The sequence below is a fragment of the Musca domestica genome, unplaced genomic scaffold (assembly GCF_030504385.1).
Source record: "Musca domestica strain aabys unplaced genomic scaffold, Musca_domestica.polishedcontigs.V.1.1 1, whole genome shotgun sequence".
In the NCBI taxonomy this organism is placed as follows: domain Eukaryota; kingdom Metazoa; phylum Arthropoda; class Insecta; order Diptera; family Muscidae; genus Musca; species Musca domestica.
The window spans coordinates 50,789,425-50,810,294 of record NW_026712114.1 but is presented as its reverse complement, the minus strand read 5'-3'; the positions used below and the strand labels follow the sequence as shown (position 1 = coordinate 50,810,294).

The 20,870-nt window shown below is 33.7% G+C and overlaps 1 protein-coding gene across 5 annotated transcripts in view; it reads left to right on the top strand.

The window, feature by feature from the left end:
- LOC101891325 (protein mesh) overlaps positions 1-20,870 on the top strand; it is a 96,216-nt gene that overhangs the window by 22,552 nt on the left and 52,794 nt on the right. The gene's annotated exons all lie outside the window — the stretch shown is intronic.

The following is a 20,870-nucleotide window of genomic DNA, read 5'->3' as shown; positions in this document are numbered from 1 at the left end:
TCCAGCCAGTCAGCCAGACACACAGACAGACAGACGGCAACCCTAGATTGACTCCAAATTTCCTAAAATTGGTCCAAAGGGATCCATGGTCAAAACAGTCTTTTGTAAGGCATAACAGGGTATAAGAAGTCCAGATAACAAATTGCCATTATTACCCCATATTCTGTATTGCTAAAATTTTCTAGCATTTAATTTTACACTTATAGTTGTACATTTTTATTTATTAATCATACGGTCATATGACTATTCCATGAAGTGTATTTATTAGTATGCGCATACACACCGATGAGAATATTATTTCTCATTGCCCTCTCTATAGCCTCATTATTATTTGGTTCTAATCATAATTCAATGGTACAATTATTGAATAGTTTTCTCATTTGTCCAATTTAAACAATATCATTTATTTTTCAAAAAGTTCGTTCCACACGCCCAGTCCTTCCCCATGTCGATAATGGTTAAGAGCTCTTTATATGCAAAACAGGAAAAAAAAACATTCTCATATTAAGCCATCATGGGTGTTATTGAATACATTTGCAAAGTTCCCCATATTCAAAGCTCAGTCATTGCATTTCAATGCAAAATGACTTACTCACCGCTCGAACGAACATTCCCTCTTCTACTCACATACAAACTCTCACAATGCACATGAACATATTGCAAATACATTATCCATAAATGCAATGTGTACACATCGACATACATACACCCATAAACACAGCCATTCATAAACACATCTATTTTATGGGTTTATTGTCACACACAAGGGTTGGTCAGCAAAATAGGTGATTCTCAAACAATTTATTTATATATTCTTTATTTAATATATATATATTTCTGAAATCTATAAAAATGAATACAAAATTGAGAACTACTGGTAATATTGGAGTTACAACACTTGTTTGTTTTTTTTTAATGCATTTTAATATGGATTGTGAGGCCTTTTGTGTATACGTATTTATTTCATTTAAATTCAAATATCCTTTAGATTATTATATTTGTCATGGATTGCCTGCCATTCATACATAACATTTTTTTAATTTTTTCGATTTGTTTTGAATATGTATTTTTTGCATAAATAATTTCTATTTAAATTTCATTATATAATAGCAATTCAAATGCAAAAACACACACACAATCATAGTTTTATGATTAGTTTATTGATATTGCATTGGATTGGATGAGTTGGACAAAGAGTAAGTTTTATGAAGGGTTTATCATGCGATAAAAAGTCATTTGTTTTGCACACATTTAAATTTTAATTCACATAAAATATTAATTGTGTTGAATTTTAAAAAAAAAAAAATTGATAGACATTATAATTGATTTAGCACGTTTGAAGTAAATATGTTAAAGTGTTATATGTTTGGAAAATGTAATATTTATAACATTAATAGAATAGTCCAGTAGAGAAAAGATGATTACAGAAATAGTTAAATGGCCTATAAGTTTCTAATCCGGCTATATATGTGGACTTATAAAAAGGATTTGTAGGACTTATAAAGACTTTAATAATAAATTATTGGGTTATTATTTGAATACATATCAAGGTGGATATTTTAAGAGTTTAGTCGAAGGCTTCTGGTCCAAAATAGTCGATTTTAAAGGATGTTAAAGGATAAAGGATTTGAAGAATAATTTATTGGGCTATACGTGTGTTTTCGAAAAAAATATTTATGAAGGTAATAATAGTGGATTTTTGAAAATTTTGTTTGAGGCTATAATCGCGGATTTTTAAAGACTATATTTTGAAATTTTATTTTGAATTTTTAAAAAGTGTTGTTCGAAGCTATATTCTTGAATTTCTGTAAAGATGCTATGTTCGTGATTTAAAAAAAAATGTTTAGGCAATAATCGTGGATTCCTAAAGAACATATTTTGATTTTTTAATAGTGTTGTTCGAAACTATATTCCTGGATTTCTATACATACGCTATATTCATGATTAAAAAAAATATATTTTTTTGAGGCTATAATCATGGATTTTTAAAGAATATATTTTGATTTTTATACCCTACAACACTATGTGTTGGGGGTATTATAAGTTTGATTGGGCCAAAAATTATGTAACACCTCGAAATATTGATTTCTCACATAGGAAAGTATATATCTCGCAGAGTTGAGTCGATCTAGCTATGTATGTCCGTCCGTCCGTCTGTCCATGTTAATTTGTAATCACTCTACAGGTCGCAATTATGGCCCGATCCTTACCAAATTTTGCACGAAGGTGGGGCTAGGGTCAGAATAGAACTCTATTTCTTTTGGAGATGATCGCATAATATTTAGGGGTCGAAATGGACCAAAAACTGAAAAAATGTCGGATTTTGCAGTAGCTATACAGGTCGCAATTATAGATCAATCGACGCGGAACTTCGCATGTAGCTAGAGTTTAGGCCGGGGAAGAAGCCTACCAATTTGGGTGGTCATCGGATAATATTTAGCGGGTAAAATAGACCATATCTTTTGTGTTGAAAAAATTCAAGATTTTTCATTAAACCGCTAATATTTTAAATCCCGGCAAAATCGCAAAGCGATGACAAAGTTACTTCTGATCTTTACATTGATATTAACATCCAACAAAACGGTCTATCAAAGAAGATATGCTTGAAAGATCTCTTATATGTCGAGAACGGCTGATCTGATTTCGACAGTTCTCATTAATTCAGAATGGCCTCTTGGCAGGAAAGAAACAACGTCTAAAAAATCGCATAAAAATATCTCTCTAAAGATGAAAATATTGATTTTGTAACATTTTCTCATATTTTTTCAATTTTGTCACATTTTTGGCATATTTTAATTTAGAATTAAACATTTAGTAATATTTCTACAGCTAACAAAACTAAGTAGTTATGATATCAGAATATCATATACAGATGGCATTTATGGCCTGATCCTTACGAAATTTTGCATGGGGATAACATGAGGGTCAGAATAGAAGCCTACTCTTTTTGGAGACGATCGCCGTATATTTAGGGGTTGAAATGGACCAAAAAAACTGCAAAATTGTCAGCAGGTCGTAATTATTGCCCGATCCTCACGCACATTTGAATGGGGGTTACCGGGCATTGCAAAAGCCAAGCAGTTTTGGATGGCCATCCCAAAAATATTCAATGTGTGAAATAGTTTGCCAACTTTTGTAGACAAAATACGAAAATGTCCATTCCGGTGACTTTTTGGAGAATTCACAAATACAGGAAAGACGCAATTCTGACTATTTCGTTAACGCTGATTTCGTTGCGTTTCAGTCAAAAACCAATAATAAATGTTAATCTTTTGCCACTTCTGAGAGATTATAGGTCTTTGGGAAATATTGGTTCCAGATCTAGGAAGACCATTTACGAGATCTACCAATAAATTGGAAATAAGCAAATTCGTTTAAGTTGCTATTATTCGAAAATTAGAGAACGAAACCTGATGGTTTTCTTTTATTATTTGTCACAATATCTTGTGGAATTCTTTCGAGTTTCTCGCCTATATAAACTGTATCGTTTATTATAGTGTTGTAGGGTATTCAACGGTCGGCCCCGCTCGACTGTAGCCTTTGCTTACTTGTTTATATATGTATTCAATTAAAATATAAATATTTCACAAATCTATGAAAATAAAAATAAAATTGAGAACTACCTCCAATTTTATCACATTTATTTGTTTTTTTTAATGCATTTTAATATGGATTGCGAGGCCTTTTGTGTATACATATTTATTTCATTTAAATTCAAATATCATTTAGATTATTATATTTGTCATGGATTGCCTGCCATTCATACATAATATTTTTTAATTTTTTCGATTTGTTTTGAATATGTATTTTTTTGCATAAATAATTTCTATTTAAATTTCATTATATAATAGCAATTCAAATGCAAAAACACACACACAATCATAGTTTTATGATTAGTTTATTGATATTGCATTGGACGAGTTGGACAAAAAGCAAGTTTTATGAAGTTATGAAGGGTTTATCATGTGATAAAAAGTCATTTGTTTTGCACACATTTAAATTTTAATTCACATAAAATATTTATTGTGTTGAATTATTTAAAAAAAATTTGATAGGCATTATAATTGATTTAGCACATTTGAAGTAAATGTGTTAAAGTGTTATATGTTTAGAAAATGTAATATTTATAACCAGTAGAGAAAAGATGATCACAGAAATTGTTAAATGGCCTATAAGTTTCTAATCCGGCTATATATGTGGACTTATAAAAAATGGTTTTTAGGACCTATAAAGACTATAATGATAACTTTTTGGGATATTATTTGGATACATATCAAGGTTACATTCGTAGATATTTTAAGAGTTTGCTCGAAGGCTTCTGGTCCAAAATTGTCGATTTTAAAGGATGTTAAAGGATAATTGTGAATTTTTTAATTTTAGATATAAACCCGGATTTTGAAGAATAATTTATGGCTATACGTGGGCTTTCGAAAAAATATTTATGAAGGTAATAATAGTGGATTTTTTAAAATATTGTCTGAGGCTATAATCGCGGATTTTTAAGGAATATATTTTGAAATTTTAATAGTGAATTTTTAAAAAGTGTTTTTCGAAGATATATTCTTATTCTATTCTATATTTCTAGAAATATGCTATATTCGTGATTAAAAAAAAAAAAAAAATTAGGCAATAATCGTGGAATTTTAAGGAACATAATTTGCTTTTTTAATAGTGAATTTTTAAATAGTGTTGTTCGTAACTATATTCCTGGATTTCTATACATACGCTATATTCGTGATTTAAAAATATATATATATATATATTTGAGGCTATAATCATGGATTTTTAAAGAATATATTTTGATTTTTTATAATAACTTTTTTTTTAATCAGTGTTGTTCGAAACTAAAAACTAACCAAAAAACTAAAACTGCAACCAACTTCAGACTGCTGTCATTTCTAAGCCTCTCGCCCAAAAGCTGTTAAAATGATTCCAGTGATAGCTCATTATATTGTTTACAAGCGTACAAAAGCATTTTGGTGAGAATCTTCCAGAAAAAAAGTTATTCGTGATGAAATTCAAGAGTGATAGTGTGATTTCTTTATATTTGGCTGGAAAACCACAAGTGGCTATCGTTAGAGCACTGCAGCATTTAAATGTGAATAAATCTTTTGGGTCTCGTACCATCGCTCGTTACCGTGATACTGGTATCGTAGCCCGACGTCAAGGAAGTGGACGAAAAAAAACAGCAACATCAGCAGAAATGATTGAAAAGTAAAGAAGCGATTTGAACGAAAACCGCGTTGCAGTGATCGAAAATGGCTCGTGAGCTGAACATATCGCAATATTCTATTCGGCAAACATCGGGGTAAAGCCTTTGAAATTCCAAATAGTGCAAGAAATTACACCGCGCCAGGAAGAAAATAGACTCAAAAAAGCTAAAGAGTTGCTTTGCTTGGCCGAAAGCGTTAACTGCCGAATTTGGTTTTCTCCGATGAGAAAACATTCGTTGTCTAGCAGTATGTAAACAAACAAAATGACAAAATGATGTGCATCTTCGGTTGGCCACCAGAACTCAAGCACCGGCCATGGTGATGGTGTGGGCCGCCATAACAGCCGACGGTCGCTCTCCGCTCGTATTAATCGACCGTGACAGCAGAATAAATGCAGAATATTATCGCGAACATATTTTGGAGCGTGTATTACCTTGGACATTCCAACACGACTCAGCACCATCGCACTCAGCACGCTCCACCCAAGAATGGTTACAAAATGAGGTTCCTAGCTTCATTTCCAGTGCACAATGGCCACCAAAATCTCCGGATACCAATCCGTTGGACTATTGTGTCTGGAGTATTTTGGAAAGCAAGGGTGGGACTAAAAAATTCCAAAGTGTCGATCACCTCAAGCAAGCGCTTCACCGGGAATGGGCCCAAATACCGTAGAGCAACATTGGCCGTTTCATTGGCCATAATTCGTGCCAAAAGTGACCAATTCGAACAAATCTAAACTTATTCTAAAATTTTATGCTATTTCCGACATTTCATTCAATAAAATTTCAAAAAAAATGTTTATGGTGACATCAGTGACTTTCATTCCAAATTTTAGCCAATTCATTCCGTTTGTCCAATACAAAGTATAAAATTTGTAGTACTTTTCGTACCCTTTTTGTACGAATTTCAAAATGTCAGCATTATCACCGACCCTCGTGCAAAATTACAATATTTTGGCTTCAGCCGTTTGATTTGAGCGTTGATTCTAGATCTGTCAGTCCGTTACATCACTCCACTTTTATATATAGATTATTTTTAAGCCTAAAGACGTACATTTTTTAACACTGTTTGACGGACCATTAAGTTTAAACTCGTAGACTTTATCAATGCAAAAATACAAATTTCCCAGGAATTTTCAAAAATCTTCAAATGGGACCTGTATTATACCTATATTGATTAGATATATCCGCGTCTTGGATTGGATTTCTGGATTTCAAACTCAAACTTTTTAGTCGAAAATCCGAGTACCCGGATCCAAAATAAAAATAATTTCTTAAAAAAAAATTAAAAATAAAAATTGTTGCTAACCTAAAATTAAACTACTTTTTTAATAGATATTCGTGTGAATTAATTTTTTCCCCTTATCAACCTTCAAGTGTCTGAATAAATATAAACCTTTTGATAAAAACAAATCCATTTTCATTTTATTGCTAAGCTTTCCATACGTATGTCAAATTCAATTCCCCTAGAATGCATTGTTATTTCAATTTTTTACAACACAAATAACGAATTGAAAAATCAATCAACGTTGTTCTTTTTCTATTATTTTCCCTTCGCGCAGGCATTTTTATGAACTTTTCCATGACAGCGGAATATCATATCTGCTGTAAACACACAAAAGCTGTTACCAAAAGCAAACACAATGGAAATTCAAAAGGGCAAAAATGTCGGGATGTTAAATAGGAAATGCCGCATTGACACAAACAAACGGTTGCGAGTTGCTCGCTGCGTCCGCTGCCTCGCATTTAAATATTCATGAATGAAGAATTAAAATGTTTTATTAAATGATCCAGGGCATATATTTTTCATTGTCCCTTTTTTTGGGGTGGTCTGGGACTAGTAAATTATGGTGGCTGCTTAATTTTGCATTTTTTTTGAGGGGCCATTGGCGAACTGAACATATTTTATAAGGAAAGGTTAATGCTCCCTGCCAACAATTCATTTGTAATAATTTACAGAAGGTCAAACTCACGCTTCGTGAGTAACCTCACACAATGATATTAGGTATAGAAAAACATACCTTTTTGATTTTCTGCAGCATTTAAACCCGACCCTTAAAAGTCATTATTTATGGAAAATTTTAAATATTTAATTGATCCCTTTATTAATATTGGAAAAATAACATTTTACAAAACGAGTTTCTTTAAAAAATCTGCAATTTTTTTCAGTATCTGTTCTTTATGATCTCTTGCAAATATGTAATTTCCTGCATCCAACAACAATGGCATTTGTTGAATTTTTCATATTAATTTTTCACATTTTCTTCTTCGAAGAATAAGACAACTTCAATACTTTTGCTTTCATTTGCAGCTGGCTTATTCCTCATCACATTTTTTTGTTGTTGTCGTTTTTGTTAATGTCATCTCGTTTGGTATGTGTTCTCATTTTTTTTTTGCCTTCTTTTCACTTTTGTCGCCTGAAAAACATACATTATGTACGGGTGTGAGTGGATTAAACTATGTTGACATGTGACAAACGATATTCTATGGCCTTTTTGGCAAAGATCACTTTATTCTACTTTTTGTGTCTTCTGGCCACTGTCTTGGATTTTGGGTGAATGGTGAAAAAAATTGACTACATAAGTACTAGGGCTGGTGTGAGGATATATGTAAGGGGAAATGCCACAATATTTTAGAATTGAAATTTAAATGCAATTTGTTTAGAAACAGAAATTGTCGAAATATTTGTATAATATTTGATTTAAAAGTAATTTAAAAAGAAAGAAAAATTTAATTAGAAATATTTTTAATTTTTTCAAAAATGTTCAAAAAATAGGGAATATTTTGTGATTATTTTCATAAAACTCTATTACATACAGGGTGAGATAAAAAAACTGCAACAAAGTCAAACTCCATAATTTATTTTTTTTTTAATTTTATTAAATGAAATCAAACAAGTAAAAAAGCTGTAAGTTCAGCCGGGCCGAACTTTTAATACCCTCCACCATTTGGTACAAATTTGTAATTTCCAACAAAAAAATACCGTTAAAAATTCTGTTAAAATCTTAAAAATACCGAATGCTTATACGACGACGTGGGCCTGCATAGGCAACTTTTGTCATAAATTATTACAATATTTAAATGCGAAACTTGAAGAAAAATCTGTTTATAATGTAGCTAAAATCGTCAAAATACCGAATATGGGGGGTACCGTTATATGGGGGCTATACGAAGACGTGGACCTGCACAGACAATTTTCTGGCATGGGCTGAAGTATCCATTACGAACTTCACATGCGAAATTTGAAAGAATCCCTGTAAATAATGTCGCTAAAATCATTAAAATACAGAATATCGGGGGGTACCGTTATATGGGGGCTATATGAAGACGTGGACCTACATGGCTCATTTTTTGACTTTGGATGAAGTATCCATTACGAACTTCAAATACCAAATTTGAAATAATTCCGGTGAATAATGTCACTAAAATCATCAAAATACCGAATATCGGGAGGTACCGTTATATGGGGGCTATATGATAACTTGAACCTACATGGCCCATTTACGAACTTAACCTGCCTACTGGGAAAATATACATGTGTGCAAAATTTTAGCCTTCTATCTCAATTTGTTCGAAAGATAGCGTGATTACAACAGACCGACGGACAGACAGACAGACAGACAGACAGACACACAGACAGACAGACGGACAAGGCTAAATCGTCTTAGAATTTTACGCTGATCAAGAATATATATACTTTGTTGGGTCTGACATGAATATTTCGAGGAGTTACAAACGGAATGACAAAATTAATATACCCTCCATAGTATGGTGGAGGGTATAAAAATGTCGGAAACAGCATCAAATTTTAGAATAAGTTAAGATCTGCTCGAATTGGTCACCTTTGGCACGATTTATGGCCTTCAAATGACCAATAAAATTGTCACACTCTACCCGAATGTTGCTCTGCTGTTTTTTGGCCCATTCCCGGCGAAGCGCTTGCTTGAGGTGATTTGGTATTTTTTTTGTGCCAACCTTGCTTTCCAAAATGCTCCAAACACAATAGTCCAACGGATTGGTATCCGGAGATTTTGGTGGACATTGTGCGCTGGAAATGAAGCGAGGAAACTCATTTTATAACCATTCTTGGGTGGCGCGTGCTGAGTGCGATGGTGCTGAGTCCTGTTGGAATGTCCAAGGTCTGCGGCCAAAGTGTTAGCGTGCCCAAGGCTTTAATATACCCTCGGAATATTTTCGCGATAATATTTGACATTTATTCTGATGCCATGGTCGATTAATACGATCGGATATCGACCATCGGCTGTTATGGCGGCTCACACCGTCACCATGGCCGGCGCTTGAGTTCTTGTGGCCTACCGAAGGTGCATATTTTCAGCTGACCTCGTTGGCAAGTAAACACGATCATTTTGTTTGTTTACAAACTGCTGTACAACGAAGGTTTTCTCGTCGGAGAAAACCAAAATCGACAGTCCACCACTTTCGGCCAAGCGGAGTAACTCTTTAGCTCTTTTGAGTCTATTTTCTTTCTGTTGCGGTGTACGTTCTTGCACTTTTTGGAATTTCAATGGCTTTACCCCGAGCTCATTTATATTGCGATATGTTCAGCTTACGAGCCATTTTTTGGCCACTGCGACGCGGGTTTCGATCAAGTCGCTTCTTTACTTTTCGAACCATTTCTGCTGATGTTGCTGTTTTCTTTCGTCCACTTCCTTGACGTCGGGTTACGCTACCAGTATCACGGTAACGAGCGATGGTACGAGACACAAAAAATTTATTAACATTTAAATGCTGGAGTGCTCAAACGATAGCCACTTGTGGTTTTCCAGCCAAATATAAAGAAATCACACTGTCACGCTTGAATTCCATCACGAATATTTCTTTTTCTGGAAAATTCTCACCAAAATGCTTTTGTACCCTTGTAAACAAAATGATGAGCTGTCACTGGAATAATTTTAATAGCTGTCGGACGAGTGGCTTAGAAATTACCGCAGTCTGAAGTTTGTTGCAGTTATTTCATCTCACCCTGTATAGACTGCTAAACTGATTTTCCTGAAAATGTTCATATATACTATATTATCGCCCAAAAGTATCATAGGCTCTATACATTTTTAAAATTATACTGGGAACTGGAGATGTAGCATCAGTTCGGAGGCACCTTCAGTAAATTTAGTTTGTGAATGCACATATCTATTGATCAGTTATAGGTACAGTCTCCAAAAATTAGAATATGTAACGGAAATCGGTACAAAAATAAATTTGCAAATTATATTGAAATCGGTTCGGATTTTTATTTTTGTCCGTCTCATATATTTGATGCACTAAACACTGTATGTTTGTCCGATTCCAATGGAATTTGGAATGAGTGACGGAATTTGATACACAAATTAATTTGCCAGATTATATTGAAATCGGTTTAGATTTGGATATAGCTCCATATATATCTTCGGCCGATTTTAAATATTTGATGCCCCAAACACGATATGTATGACCGATTCCAATGAAATTCGGAATGAGTGCCGAAATTTGGTATTTATTTGGTAGAATAATAAATTTGCCAAATTATTGAAATCGGTTCAAATTTGGATATAGCTTCATATATATATTTTCTACTATTTTCGGTTATTTGATGCACCAAACTCGATATGTATGTTCGAATTCAATGACATTTGAAATGATGACATGAAATGGTTTTAACAAGTACAATTCTTCAGGACTATTTATGATTGAAAACTTTGTCAATACCTGGGAAAAATAAATTAAATGTTATTTAATATGCTATTGTAGTGGCCAAAGTATTTCAGAGTTGCCCAAAATTTCCGTATGTGCTTTAAAAATGCATTCCAAAAAAGAGTTCTTAAGCTGTAGCGTTTTTTTATCTGCATCACCATCTTCTACTTGCATTGCAAAGAAGTTTTTGAGGGTGTTTTTTCCCATGCTTCTGTAGCCCACCTATTTCCATAGAGAGAAAGAGAGGGAGAGAGAGGACTAAGTTCTATTGTCCTTATTATCATATTGTGTGGAGTGTAAATGTATGTCTGCATGAGTACCGGGCGATGTGTCACCGAAATGTAAAGAAAACAAGCTTTTCTCTGCAATTTATGTTTTGGACATGAAGCATGTTTGGCAAGTCCTTTGCATATGAATGTGAGGAAAGAAAGAAACGACGCAGTATATGCTGATGAGAAAGGAGTTGGGTATGAGTTAAGGACTGACAACAAAAGGACCTAAAATATGGTTAACTGTTTAACCCTTAAGCTGGACAAAAGAGGGATTAAACACAAAAACAGATTTTTATGAGTACGTTTTTACATATATATCATTTTCAGAGGATTTAAACATTCAAAGGTTAAATTTTGAAACAGACACAAAATATTCTTAAAGGGTTTGTCGGCGATCTAAGGGTTAATGAACGAAACCAGTGCGAAAGGAAACTAAACGATTTGCCATAGAGACATTAATTAAAGTGATACGTTTTAGTATGAATGACGGAATGAATGAATAAATGTATGAATTGCGATGAATGTTAGCCTATCTATTGTAGATTTACATGGAATGGCCTTCCTTGGCCATATACGGATGATGGGCTTCTGTTTCACAAAATTTAAATATTAAATTGCATAACATTAATTTTCCAAGGACAAAAAGATTCAAATCTTCTCAGAAAAATCCAATTGACTGACTTCCTTCCTTGCCATAAATTTCCTGCTCATTGTCAAGTGAATCAAAATTTATGTTTCCAATTTGAGGGAATTCATTTCTTTTGTAATGATTTAAATTTAAATAACAAATGTGTTTATTTATTTGGTTAAATTCCACAATTTTGTTTAGGGCACCCAGGGCATTGCTTCATTTCTGTAGTTGATGGTGATGAAGATGAGAATAACGACTGTTAATCTTTATAAATAGCCCAGCCCTTAAATGTCTCATCTTTGCTTGTAGCCAAATGTTGGGTTTACCACAGCAAATTTTGGTAATGTCTGGCAGTGTGAACTTGGCTTTTTTGTTTGTTTGAGGTTAAAATCTGAATTTCTTAATAAATAGTTTTGTGGTTGAGGAGATTTGTTTCTTTTTTATGAATTCGGGAGGACAAATTGTTAAATTAATTTTAAGATAAAATATCTCATTTTTGTAAGGGCTAAAGGCATAATATTTTTTGTTTTGGCCAAGTTATAATGAACTGAGGTTAAGTGCTTTAATTTTGGTAATGTGTCTGAGAAGTAAATAGGGTCACTTTTGAAATGAAAATGGAGATGAAAGGACAAATATACCGGGTATACTAGCTAAGAAGATTTCTAAATACCAATAGTAGAGCTATAAGAGGAAAAAAAATTAAACGCCTTCTTCGGAGAGAAAACTTTCAAGTGTCTTCTATGGAGAGAAAACTTATAGGGGGTTTATATGATGGAATAATAGACTTCTAAAGGTGGCTTGGATATATAAAGTTCTGCTACATATACCAAGAAGACTTTTAAAAATTAAATTGCATAACATTAATTTTCGAAGGACAAAAAGATTCAAATCTTCTCAGAAAAATCCGATTGACTGACTTCCTTCCTTGGCATAAATGTCCTGTTCAAGTGAATTAAAAATTATGCTTTCAATTTGATAGAATTCTCTGTGATTTAAATAACAAATGTGTTTATTTATTTGGTTAAATTCTACAATTTTGTTTAGAAGTTAAGGCCTTTTAGAACCAGGAAATCTTAAATTCCTTTATGTATCTAATCCCTCTTAAAAATTATTTTTAAAGATTTTTAAATGGCATCTTTCCAGTTCTTTATGGGGTTTTTTTCTCATAAAATACCTTGAGGAAATCTTATTCTAAATTAGAAGACAGTTAAAAAATGTTCTTCCCTCCTTTTCTTGGGATATATTCTCTCTTAGGAGGCCTAAGAGAGATATTCTTTCTTAGAAAACATTTTGTTCTTTTAGAAAACCTACAAGAGGACTTATTTTTTATCAAAGAACTTTAACAGGTCTTTTTCTTTCTATAAGACTTCTTATTCCTAAGAAGACTGTTAAAAAATTGTACTTTTTCCCAATGGAATTACTTAGACTTTTTTCTTCTTCAAAAGACCTTTAAGAGGTAAGAGATCCACAGAAAGTCTTTAAGTCGTCTTCCCATGGAGCAACTTAAGGAAGACTTGTCTAATGAAAGTCCTTTAAAAGGTCGTATTCTTCCTAAGACGACTTCCTCTCCCTTCGAAGACGGCAGATGACAGATCTTCTCCACCCCTTAAGAATCTTTAGGTCTTCTTCTTATCAGACTTTTGGAACCTCTTCTTCGCTTGATAAGACTTTTTGGAAGTCTTCTTCTTCCTTTGGCCTTTTGGGGGTTTCTCCTCAGAAGAGATCTTCTTTAGAAGATGTTCTCCTTAGGGAAGATTTTTCTTGGGCATTTTTTTCAGAGAAGACATATAAAGTTTCTCTTCTCAGAGAAGTACTTTTGGATGTCTTCTTGCCACAGAAGTCCTTTAGTAGAATTTTTTTTTCTCAGAGTAGACCTTTTGAGGGTCTTCTTTTCTCAGAAAACGTTTTGGAGGTTTGGAAACCCTGTTAGGACCGTTAGCAGATCTTGTTCTCAGAGAAGGTCTTCATATTATTCGTAACGAAAGATTTTTGAAAGACTTATTCGTTTAGAAATCCTTCTTCTTAGGGAAGTCGTATAATATTTTTTGTTTTGGCCAAGTTATAATGAACTGAGGTTAAGTGCTTTAATTTTGGTAATGTGTCTGAGAAGTAAATAGGGTCACTTTTGAAATGAAAATGGAGATGAAAGGACAAATATACCGGGTATACTAGCTAAGAAGATTTCTAAATACCAATAGTAGAGCTATAAGAGGAAAAAAAATTAAACGCCTTCTTCGGAGAGAAAACTTTCAAGTGTCTTCTATGGAGAGAAAACTTATAGGGGGTTTATATGATGGAATAATAGACTTCTAAAGGTGGCTTGGATATATAAAGTTCTGCTACATATACCAAGAAGACTTTTAAAAATTAAATTGCATAACATTAATTTTCGAAGGACAAAAAGATTCAAATCTTCTCAGAAAAATCCGATTGACTGACTTCCTTCCTTGGCATAAATGTCCTGTTCAAGTGAATTAAAAATTATGCTTTCAATTTGATAGAATTCTCTGTGATTTAAATAACAAATGTGTTTATTTATTTGGTTAAATTCTACAATTTTGTTTAGAAGTTAAGGCCTTTTAGAACCAGGAAATCTTAAATTCCTTTATGTATCTAATCCCTCTTAAAAATTATTTTTAAAGATTTTTAAATGGCATCTTTCCAGTTCTTTATGGGGTTTTTTTCTCATAAAATACCTTGAGGAAATCTTATTCTAAATTAGAAGACAGTTAAAAAATGTTCTTCCCTCCTTTTCTTGGGATATATTCTCTCTTAGGAGGCCTAAGAGAGATATTCTTTCTTAGAAAACATTTTGTTCTTTTAGAAAACCTACAAGAGGACTTATTTTTTATCAAAGAACTTTAACAGGTCTTTTTCTTTCTATAAGACTTCTTATTCCTAAGAAGACTGTTAAAAAATTGTACTTTTTCCCAATGGAATTACTTAGACTTTTTTCTTCTTCAAAAGACCTTTAAGAGGTAAGAGATCCACAGAAAGTCTTTAAGTCGTCTTCCCATGGAGCAACTTAAGGAAGACTTGTCTAATGAAAGTCCTTTAAAAGGTCGTATTCTTCCTAAGACGACTTCCTCTCCCTTCGAAGACGGCAGATGACAGATCTTCTCCACCCCTTAAGAATCTTTAGGTCTTCTTCTTATCAGACTTTTGGAACCTCTTCTTCGCTTGATAAGACTTTTTGGAAGTCTTCTTCTTCCTTTGGCCTTTTGGGGGTTTCTCCTCAGAAGAGATCTTCTTTAGAAGATGTTCTCCTTAGGGAAGATTTTTCTTGGGCATTTTTTTCAGAGAAGACATATAAAGTTTCTCTTCTCAGAGAAGTACTTTTGGATGTCTTCTTGCCACAGAAGTCCTTTAGTAGAATTTTTTTTTCTCAGAGTAGACCTTTTGAGGGTCTTCTTTTCTCAGAAAACGTTTTGGAGGTTTGGAAACCCTGTTAGGACCGTTAGCAGATCTTGTTCTCAGAGAAGGTCTTCATATTATTCGTAACGAAAGATTTTTGAAAGACTTATTCGTTTAGAAATCCTTCTTCTTAGGGAAGTCGTTTTAGAGAGTAGGTTTACTCCTGAGAGAACACATTTGGGAGGTCTTATTTTTCTTAAAAAAGACTTTTTGAAAGGTATCTTCTCATAGAATAGAATGTATTTTAATCGTCTTCTAAGAAAAGTAGACTATTTTAACTTTAACAGGTCTTTTTCTTTCTATAAGACTTCTTATTCCTAAGAAGACTGGTAAAAAATTGTACTTTTTCCCAATGGAATTACTTAGACTTTTTTCTTCTTCAAAAGACCTTTAAGAGGTAAGAGACCCGCAGAAAGTCTTTAAGTCGTCTTCCCATGGAACAACTTAAGGAAGATTTGTCTAATGAAAGTCCTTCCTTTTTAAAAGGTCGTATTCTTCCTAAAACGACTTCCTCTCCCTTCGAAGACGGCAGATGACAGATCTTCTCCACCCCTTAAGGATCTTTAGGTCTCCTTCTTATCAGACTTTTGGAACCTCTTCTTCGCTTGATAAGACTTTTTGGAAGTCTTCTTCTTCCTTTGGCCTTTTGGGGGTTTCTCCTCAGAAGAGATCTTCTTTAGAAGATGTTCTCCTTAGGGAAGATTTTTCTTGGGCATTTTTTTTCAGAGAAGACATATAAAGTTTCTCTTCTCAGAGAAGTACTTTTGGATGTCTTCTTGCCACAGAAGTCCTTTAGTAGAATTTTTTTTTTCTCAGAGTAGACCTTTTGAGGGTCTTCTTTTCTCAGAAAACGTTTTGGAGGTTTGGAAACCCTGTTAGGACCGTTAGCAGATCTTGTTCTCAGAGAAGGTCTTCATTTTACAAAAAAAAACTTTCATCTTATTCGTAACGAAAGATTTTTGAAAGACTTATTCGTTTAGAAATCCTTCTTCTTAGGGAAGTCGTTTTAGAAAGTAGGTTTACTTCAGAGAGAACACCTTTGGGAGGTCTTCTTTTTCTTAAAAAAGACTTTTTGAAAGGTATCTTCTTATAGAATAGAATGTATTTTAATCGTCTAAGAAAAGTAGATTATTTTAAAATAAATGGAAGACTTATTAAAAGTTGGAGGCCCCCTTTTCCCATATGACATTTAGAAGTTTCATTATTATATGTAAGACCTTTCAAAGATTTTTTATTGGAAAAGAAGACCTTATTAATGTCCTCTATGGAAAGGAGACCTCATAAAGGTGTAATGGTCTCCTATGAATAGTCGATTTTTTAAAGTGTTCTATGAATAGAAGGCCATTTGAAGAATCTATATAATGAATACTCTCTGAAGGTCTCCGATAGAAAGAGACTCTTTAAAAATACAAGTAAAAAAGCTTTAAGTTCGGCCGAGCAAACTTTGAATACCCTCCACCATTTGGAACGAATTTGGCTATTTAAAAAAAAAATAAAGTTCGTTACAAATTCTGTTATAATCTTAAAAATTCCGAATGTAGCCGTCATATTAGGATCTATATGACGACGTAAGTAAATTTTGTCAAAAGTCTTTACAATATTCAAAAACAAATTTGAATAAAATCGGTGAATAATGTAGCTAAAAACATCAAAATAACGAATATAGGGAGGTACTCTTATATGGGGGCTATACCAAGACGTAAACCTGCACTGACAATTTGCTGTCTTAGGCTGAGGAATCCATTACGAACTTCAAAAAGCAAATTTCAAACAACTCCGGTGAATAATCTCGTTAAATCATCAAAATACGGAATATCGGGAGGCGCGTTATATGGGGGCTATACGAAGGCATGGACTTGCATTGACAATTTTCTATCATAGGGTATAGTATCCATTATGAACTTCAAATACCAAATTTCAAACATTTCAGATGAATAATGTCGCTTAAATAATCAAAATACCGAAAATAGGGAGGTACCATTATCTGGGGTCTATACAACCATTATACCATTATATGGGACTTGCACAAACAGTTTTCTGTCATAGGCTGTAGTATTTATTACGAACATAATAATTCCGGTGAATAATGTCGCTAAAATCATCAAAATACGGAATATGGGAGGTGAGTTATGTGGGGGCTATACGAAGGCATGGACTGAGTGATTTCCACAGACGGACAGGCGGACGGAAATCGACATAGAATCTTATGTTGATCTACTTTGTGGGTCTAAATTATATATTTCGAGGTGTTACAATCGGAATGACAAACTTAATATAGCCTCCATACTATGGTGGAAAGTATAAAAATGGTCTTCCTGCACAAATTAGACCTTTTAAAGGTCTTCTATGATAAAGAGACTATTTCACTATTTTTTTCAGAAAAAAAAAATGAAATACCACTTCTTTTTAAAGAAAAGAAGCCCTTAAATCATCTATAGAATAATTAATTTTGACAACTTATATTATTTCAAATCGTTTAGGGATATTCATATATCAATCAATAAAACTTAGTTAAACAATTTTCTCTTACAATACATTTTTCTCAATTTTTTTCAATTTCTCTATTTTAATTAAATCGAAAATGAAACGTCTATTAAAAGAGTGTATTTCAATTTATTCTTCTTAAAGACAACATGTTAGAGGTAATAAATTAAGAAGCTAGATGAAGTTTACCTACCTATCCTGCCATTTGCTGTTACAATTTCAATTGATTTACAGCTCAACAGGAATAAAGCTCAATGAAGTGGGTCGGTGTGAGTGTGCGTGTGTTCGCAAATGAAAAAAGAGCAACACACATACTTCAAAGCATAAGAAAATTCATGCGAGAGCTAGGATGAAGAAGAAAAAAAAAACAGGAAATGAATATACCCCAGAACCACAACAGATGTATGAAAAGTAATTTATTATGACACAACAATGAAATATGGCACCGAGTGAATTATGCTTCAATTGTTGTTTGAGAATTGAGATTCTAAATGATGTAGTCAACAACAACAACAACAACAACAACAGATTCATATGTTCCCATACTCCAGGTGGCAGTGGTAGTCATAGTGGTATGTTTATATGTTTGAACTTACTTATGGGTGACATAATGACCCTGGTAACAATAAATAACCGAGAAAAAATGAAGAAATGTGATATTCGTAAAAAAACGGAAAGGTAAAACCACAAAACGTACATATGTCATGTGGTGGTGAACCATAAAATGTTTTCTTGTTAAGGACTTGTTATTGTTAGTTTCCTCCTCTTTTTTTTTTTGTTTTTTTAGGTGTGTAAGGGTATCACGAAAAAAAATAGCTCAAAAAATGATAAATGTATTGTCATATTATTTTTGTTACAATTAATAAAACAATAAGCATTTAAATACATTAGTGCTTATACAGGGTGAGATATAAAACTGCAACAAAGTAAAACGCCATAATTTTGACATTTTTTTTAATTTTCTTGAATGAAAGCAAAAAATGTCGGAAATAGCATCAAATTTTAGAATAACTTTAGATTTGTTCGAATTGTACACCTTTGGCACGAATTATGGCCTTCAAACGGCCAATGAAACCGTCACACACTGCCCGAATATTGCTCTGCGGTATTTTGGCCCATTCCCGGCGAAGCGCTTGCTTGAGAGGTTTTTTTAGTGCCAACCTTGCTTTCCTAAATACTCCAGACACAATAGTTCAACGGATTAGTGTCCCGTAATTTTGGTGGCCATTGTGCGCTGGAAATGAAGCGAGGACCCTCATTTTGTAACCATTCTTGGGTGGCGCGTGGTGAGTGCGTTAGTGCTGAGTCCTGTTGGAATGTCCAAGGTCTGCGGCCAAAATGTTGCGTGCCCAAGGCTTTAATACACACTCCAGAGTATTTTCGCGATAATATTGGACATTTTTTCTGATTCCACGGTCGATAAATACGAGCGGAGACCGACCATCGGCTGTTATGGCGGCCCACACCATCACCATGGCCGGCGCTTGAGTTCTGGTGGCCAACCGAAGGTGCACATTCTTAGCTGACCTCTTTGGCAAGTAAAAACGACCATTTTGATTGTTTACAAACTGCTGGACAACGAATGTTTTCTCATCGGAGAAAACAAAATTTGACAGTTCCTCACTTTGGGCAAAGCGAAGCAACTCTTTAGCTCTTTTGAGTCTATTTTCTTTCCGTTGCGGTGTACGTTCTCGCACTTTTTGGAATTTCAATGGCTTTACCCCGAGCTCATTTTTCGATATTTGCCGAATGGAATATTGCGACATGTTCAGCTTACGAGCCATTTTTCGGCCACTGTGACGCGGGTTTCGATCAAGTCGCTTCTTTACTTTTCGAACCATTTCTGCTGATCTTGCTGTTTTCTTCCGACCACTTGCTTGACGTCGGCCTACGCTACCAATAACACGGTAACGAGCGATGGTACGAGACACAAAAGATTTATTCACATTTAAATGCTGGAGTGCTGTAACGATAGCCACTTGAGGTTTTCCAGTCAAATATAAAGAAATCACACTCTAGGTTTTCTATAGACAAAAAAAAAAATAGGCCTTAAAGTGTTCTATGGATAATAGAAGACCTCAAGGTGTTCTATGTCTCAAAGAAAATCCAACGATCCTCTATAGAGAATAGGAGATGACAGGTGTTCCATGAGCCATAGAAGTCTCATTATTTTCCATGAACCAAAGAAGATTTCAATGTGTTTTATAAACGATAAAAGGCCACAGGGTCTTCTGTAGACAATAGAAGACTTCAAATATATATAAGCCCATGTATAGTTGTGGTCCCCATGTAATCACATAATCGAACTTTAGGCATTTTAAGTTTACAGACGCCATTTTCTGAGTGGATATACAACGTTCTTGCATGTAAATTACAACGGTAACACCTGATATCCGACATTTTGAAGGTTTCAGCTCCAGGTACCAACAGTTCAGTTTTTGTTCGAAAACTTTAATTCTTATTAATTGAATTTTCGAATTGTAAAACCTATTCTATATTTGTTTAAAAAATGCAATTTTTCTATTTATAAAATTTAGTACGAAATTCCAAAACAACAACTCCTTATCACCTCCCTACTTTCACAGCTATATACATAAATTTTAATCGTGAAAGCTTGTCATAACCAAAATGCATTTATATTATTTATTATATATTATTATATTATATATTTAGATTATAAACAAATTCTTCATTCTGCTGGAAAACTGGTGCAGCTAGTTGACGTATACATTACACCAATATAATACCATTAAGTATACGCATGGTTAACCATTCAATATCGATTATATGTCGCATAATATCTCACTACTCCAGAACAATTTTGAACATAATATGAACATCATTTTGAATATATATCACCAGAATGTAAACCTTTTCCTTCGGTGATACAACAAATGTTCATACTTCAATGCATCATAATCATTTATCTTCATTTTTAATAATACTGTCAAAAGTTGAGCATATAAAACAGACATGCACACACACACACACACACGAAGACACACACGCAGGCAGTGCATATATCACAGGGATAAAATTTTGTATGACGCACAGAAAATGGGTATTTCAGAAAAGGAAAAATGTATGAAAACCTCTTGGGAGCCAAGTTGTTATATTCTTATCCCATTCCCCCAGCTGCTGGAAAAATGCGAACGAAAACATCCTTACT